Source organism: Danio rerio, chromosome 19 (assembly GCF_052040795.2).
Source record: "Danio rerio strain M-AB ecotype USA chromosome 19, GRCz13ab, whole genome shotgun sequence".
Taxonomy (NCBI): domain Eukaryota; kingdom Metazoa; phylum Chordata; class Actinopteri; order Cypriniformes; family Danionidae; genus Danio; species Danio rerio.
This window is the reverse complement of record NC_141039.2, coordinates 3,930,521-3,936,520: the sequence shown is the minus strand read 5'-3', so window position 1 is coordinate 3,936,520 and position 6,000 is coordinate 3,930,521. Positions and strand designations below refer to the sequence as shown.

At 34.1% G+C, this 6,000-nt stretch overlaps 1 protein-coding gene across 4 annotated transcripts in view; it reads left to right on the top strand.

Moving 5' to 3' along the window:
• The first annotated feature begins 3,929 nt into the window (after window positions 1-3,929).
• hivep1 (HIVEP zinc finger 1) overlaps window positions 3,930-6,000 on the top strand; it is a 96,682-nt gene continuing 94,611 nt past the window's right edge. For 2 of the 4 annotated variants that reach the window (XM_087295223.2, XM_087295229.2), the window contains exon 1: window positions 3,930-4,018. The gene's annotated coding sequence lies outside the window, so the exon portion shown is untranslated. Of the gene's footprint in view, window positions 4,365-6,000 lie in introns of all 4 variants that reach the window. The other 2 variants (XM_087295224.2, XM_087295230.2) reach the window with 1 other exon arrangement.

Genomic DNA, 6,000 nt, shown 5'->3' with positions numbered 1-6,000 from the left:
AAAGGGGCTATTGTGATGCATGTGCTCGTTTGGATGTTTCAATATAGGAAATATACAGTTGAAGTCAAAATTTCCTTCAATACTTTTTCGTCTGGAGAAAGTCTTATTTGTTTTATTTCGGCTAGAACAAATGCAGTTCTTAATTAAAAAAAAAAAAAACATTTTAAGGTCAGTATTATTAGCCCCCTTACAAGACAAAAATGCTTAGGAAAATATTTACATTTAATATAAATCCACATTTTTAGTGTGACAATGGTTTCACTGTGAGACATGTGCTTGTTTGGATGTTTAAATTTAGAATATATATATATATATATATATATATATATATATAGAGAGAGAGAGAGAGAGAGAGAGAGAGAGAGAGAGAGGGGGGGGGGGGGGGGGTATGAAGAAAAACACACACACATACACGCGCACACGTATATCTATGTGACGCGTGATGCTGTTCGCCCCCTTTTCTCCGTCACCAGCACACGTCTGCATGTGTCCCTGTGGGCTTGTTGCTGGAGGAAGAACAGAGCAGATACTCACCTCATCCACCTTCATTAAACAGCTATTTATATTCTCAGGGCTGAATTCCTGTGACCTTTCTCATTAAGCGATGTGTCATTTGTGAACACAAACACCCGTGGACATGTCGTGAGATGCTTTAGATGTTGGTTAAAAATAGCCGAGCTGCAATATTTGTATTTGGTGACTGCTTTTTTGTGTGTTTGTTTTTTGTATATTTGGCATCCTCTGCTTCTTACTTTTGGTCAACAAATAACAGCATCTGTTAATGCAAAAATCACCAAAACATACAGTTGTGAACACAAACACCCATTGGTTAAAAATTGCCAAGCTGCAAAATTTGCATTTGGGGACTGTTTTTTATTTGTTTGTTTTTTGAATATTTGGCATCCTCTGCTTCATACTCTTGGTCAACATATTGGTCAGTCAGTGTGTTCCTGTAATGTGTGGTCATTGTTTACATGTTTATCAATGAAAATAACAGCATCTGCTAATAGAAAAAAGGACCAAAACATACAGTTGTGAACACAAACACCTGTGGGAACATTGTGAGATGCTTTAGATGTTGGTTTAAAATAGTCGAGCTGCAAAATTTGGATTTGGTGACTGCTTTTTATTTGTTTGTTTTTTGAGTATTTGGCATCCTCTGCTTCTTATTCTTGGTCAACATATTGGTCAGTCAGTGTGTTCCTGTAACGTGTGGCCGTTTTACATGTTTGTTAAGGAAAATAACAGCATCAGCTAATGCAAAAAATGACCAAAAATCATATCAAAATGTCCATCATTGCGAAGTATCTATCTCAAGTACATATCGGTTTAGTGTTTATGTATATATATATATGTATGTATATATATGTATATATATATATATATATATATATATATATATATATATATATATATATATATATATATATATATATATATATATATATATATATATATATATATATATATATATATATATATATATATATATATATATATATATATATATATATATATATATATATATATATATATATATATATATATATATATATATATATATATATATATATATATATATATATATATATACATATATATATATATATATATATATATATATATATATATATATATATATATATATATATTTTTTTTTTTTTTTTTTTTTTTTTTTTTTTTTTTTTGAGGTAGTGACTGCTTCTTTATTTGTTTGTTATTTGATTATTTGGCTTCTTACTTTTGGTCAACATTCGGTCAGTCTATTTCTGTAATGTGTGGTCATTGTTTACATGTTTATCAAAGAATATAACTGCATCAGTCAATGCAAAAATGACCAAAACACCTATCGATAAATTGGGTTTTGTTTGTATGAGCGATAGATGTGGTTGAGGCTGGATTTAATTGGATTCTGGACTTTTCTGTTTTGGAAAGGTATTGATTGGATCCTTTGCCATAGGCTTTGACTCACTCAGGACAAGGGTCAACTCTGACAGGCAGATGGATATGATGACAGACTGAATTGCAAATTTAGATGACTAATCAAATATTTATTTCTAATTTGTCTGCTCTGACTTACTTCTGTTTTTTTGTGTAAATATTTGACTTTTGGGATTTTCACAACCATCTTCTGTAGTGAAAGCACTTAAATTTTTTTTTTTTTTACAAAACTGTTATCAGATAACTATTTTTATTTTTTTTACATTGACAACCGTTTAATATGACGGTTATAATTTTATATATATATAATATATAATATATATATAATTTTTCATGATAACATAGCTAAAATAATATATTATATTATGTACTTTGGTAAAGTGGTGATCTGGGGTGCAGACATCAAAATTGTATACGATTAATATAATATTTACAGCTGTGTTATATATGCTTACTTAACAATTGTTTTAATACATTTCATTCATTCATTTTCTTGTTGGCTCAGTCCCTTTATCAATGTGGGGTTGCCACAGAGAAATGAACCGCCAACTTATCCAGCATATGTTTTACACAGCGGATGCCTTTCCAGCTGCAACCTATCACTGGAAAACACGCATATACTTTCATTCACACACAATTTAGTCTACCTAATTCACCTATACCACGTCTTTGGACTTGTGGGGGAAACCGGAGCACCCGATGGAATATAATACATTTTAACAATTATTTATGGAGTACACTCACAAAAAAGTAACAATAATGGATGTATAAAATATTTTCATTCAATATAAAATACTATTAACTGCCAGGCTTTACTCATTTGTTTGCCAGAGGTTTTTAATATTTTTAAAATATATAAAATAAAGTATAAGATCATTTATTTTTCTATAGATTTTAATAAGCACAAGTAAGAATAAGTGTGTTGTCAGATTTTTACATAAATATCTATCTAAAATTAATTCACTCATATTTTTACACTTATTTTCATAAAGATAATTGATAATGTATGCTTGCTGTGTGTATTTACAATAACTCTTGTATGTTTCAATTTATGTAGACGAAAGTGGAACTATTTGTTTTTTACTTAAAATTTAAGACATTTTATTTATTTTTTTGCAAACTCATAGAACAAGAAATGTTGAAAAATAACATTTTTAAAACTCCATTTTCGCAATAAAATATTTTCTTCCTTTATTGATTTGGATATAATTAAAAAATATTAATCTTCAAACTAACGGTGCATTAATCGCCTTTACTGTCTTATGTTTACACTGATTCTCTGTTTAAACAGATACAGTGAACTTGATTTTCCCTTTAAGCTCCTCCTTCCTCAGTCGCTGTATATTGCAACAAACCTGAAACTATTTGATAGATAAAATATTACATCTTAAAATGTTTAAATATCCATATTTTTCATCTTAAATGCACTGTCAGAGCAAAAACGTGCTTTTTGTGACGAACTTTATTCTTTGCCCTTAGAAATGTTAGTGCTAAGACAAGCATACTGCCTGCTTTCGGTTTTGCATGACTGCAAAACAATACAGCTCACGCGTTTTCATTTCCGACCTGATTTAACGCGTCGCCGCATCGCGAACGCGCTCCGTTCTCCATTGTTTGCCTGGACCTGTGCGGGAAAGCCCAGCGCTGTTCGAGGGGCACAACGTGACCTAACAAACAAGGAACCTCCGGGAACACCGTCAGTCCTGAACTATGCGCACAAGGGGCCCATCTGAGGGATCCCGGGACCAGCGACACTTGGAAATGACGCTTAAAACACGCATTTGAATCCGCCGCTCCGTGAAATATCATTGATTTCGTCTCAGTGTTGTGTTTATGATCAATCCTAGAAATATTAATCTCCCAAATGGTGTTTAATGTATTTGATTGGACAGTTCAATCGGCCGTCAGGACACTCCCTTAACGCGTTTGCTCGGCTTGGGAGGCGGAGACGGGACCCCCGTTGACGTCAGTGGGCCTGTCGGTTTCCTGCAATAGAAAGTGAGAGAAGATACAGCGAGAGAGAGGAAAAACAGACCTCTGACCGTTGAAACCCTTGACAACAGTTCAGACTGCACATGTAAGTACCAAAAGTTTAGAAATACACGCGTTTTAATAAGCGTTTGTACGCATCGTCCTGTGCGTAGCTAACACACGCGGCGCGTAAACACATCTCCAAGTGCTGCTGTTTCGGGACACAATGTTTCCAAAAGAGATTTGTACGGGTTGCTTAAAGTTGTGAGCATGTTTGCGTGAGTTTTACTCCGATTTTGGGGCTGCTCTCAATCGCTCTGTTGCGAGCCGGCCCGTGTTTTGTATCTCGCCGAGAGCGCACGTCTCCAGAATCCTAATACGCGGGGTGTAAATGTTTATCAAGCCCGCAACGCTGCTGGAGAGAGTCGCCGAAGCACCTCGCGCGACGGCAGGTAAGCGCTAAAACACCTTCCGCTGACCGCGGGACGCACGAGAACGCGTTCAGGATGCGTTTTGCACGTCTTCGGAGAATTTAAAGGGCATTTTGTTGTCGAATTAGGGAAGTGTTTCTCGCTCATGTCCTGTTGCAGAGGGGTTTTCCCCGGCTCCGCCCTCTTCATGTGTTTCTTAAAGGCAGTAATGCGCCATTCATCCTGTGCGCACCTGGATTTAGCTCTGTGGCTTTTATTGGAAAGCTGCTGGTTTGTATCAATGAGCTTTTTAGACACATGGTGACTCATCGCATGCGGCTCTTATAGGCTGTAAGCATGTCAGATTGGCACTGGCATGGTCTGCCTTTCAGGAGCGACCCCAGTTTAGTGCCATCTTTTTTCTTTGCCAGTGCATGCCAAGTAGGCTACGCATGTGCCCCATGTGCAGCAGTTTCTGTTGGCTCTGTTTGCCTGGTTTCAGGGTGTTTCCTGATGCCTTGATTGGCAGATTCTTCGCATTTATGCATTCACCCGATGCATGCCAAAGTGTGCTGTTTATTATTGTGTGTGTGTTCCCTTGCAATCAGTCCTCTGACCTTGGTGTTGCTGCTCTCATTTGTTACCAGTTGAACCGTAAGCAAAGCATTCCAATCCTAAAACAACACACTGTTCAATTTCTACAGCACCACTGTGTCGTTCCGGCACTAAATAAAATATTTTTTTAGATTCTGCAGCAGCATTATGATTCTGCAACAATGCTCTGTTTCTGCTGCAATCTTTAAACATTCCAGTTCTGATAACAATTTCAGATGCTGCCGTGCATTATACCATTTCATTTCTGTATTAATGTGATATTTAAATTCTAAAATAACACAACGTTCCTTTCAAAAATGCAGTAATATTGTAATTGTTACTGCAGAAGGTTGCAGCACAATCCAGCCGTCATTATGTTGTCTCAATACTGTACATAACATAACATTTAATTTCTTAAACAACGTATTGACATTCTGCAACTCACCGCACTATTCCAGTTTCTAAATAATATTCAGATTCCTGTAACATTCAGATTTGGGAATAATGTTGTTGATATTCAATATTATAGTATATTCTATGTTTTAATTCTTTAGTAACATCCTGTCAAATTCTGCAGTAATATTCTGTTTTTAGAAATATGTATTATTCAATTTCTGCATTACAATTCTCACTGTTTTAAATCTTTTTTTTTGTAACATTCTGTTTTTATAAATATGTCATATTTAATTTGAGTTAAAATTCTGATTTTAGATCTTTTAGTAACATTCTGTTCCTATCTAATATTCGATTTCTGTGTTAGAATTCAGATTTTTTAAAAAGTATTTTTAATACTGTTCTGTTTTTAGAAATAAATATGACATTTCTGCCTTAAAATACATTTTTTTGAAGTCTCTTAGTAACATTCTGGTTTTAGAAATTTTAAATGTTTAATTTCTGTGTTAAATATTAGATTATTTTAAGTCTCTTTGTAACATTCTGTTTTATAAAAATATGTAATATTTAATTTTTGTATTAAAATTCAGATTTTTTTAAGTCTAATTTTTAAAGATATTTAAATTCTAAAATAACACAATGTTCCTTTCGAAAATGCAGTAATATTGGAATACTGCAGAATTTGAAGGTT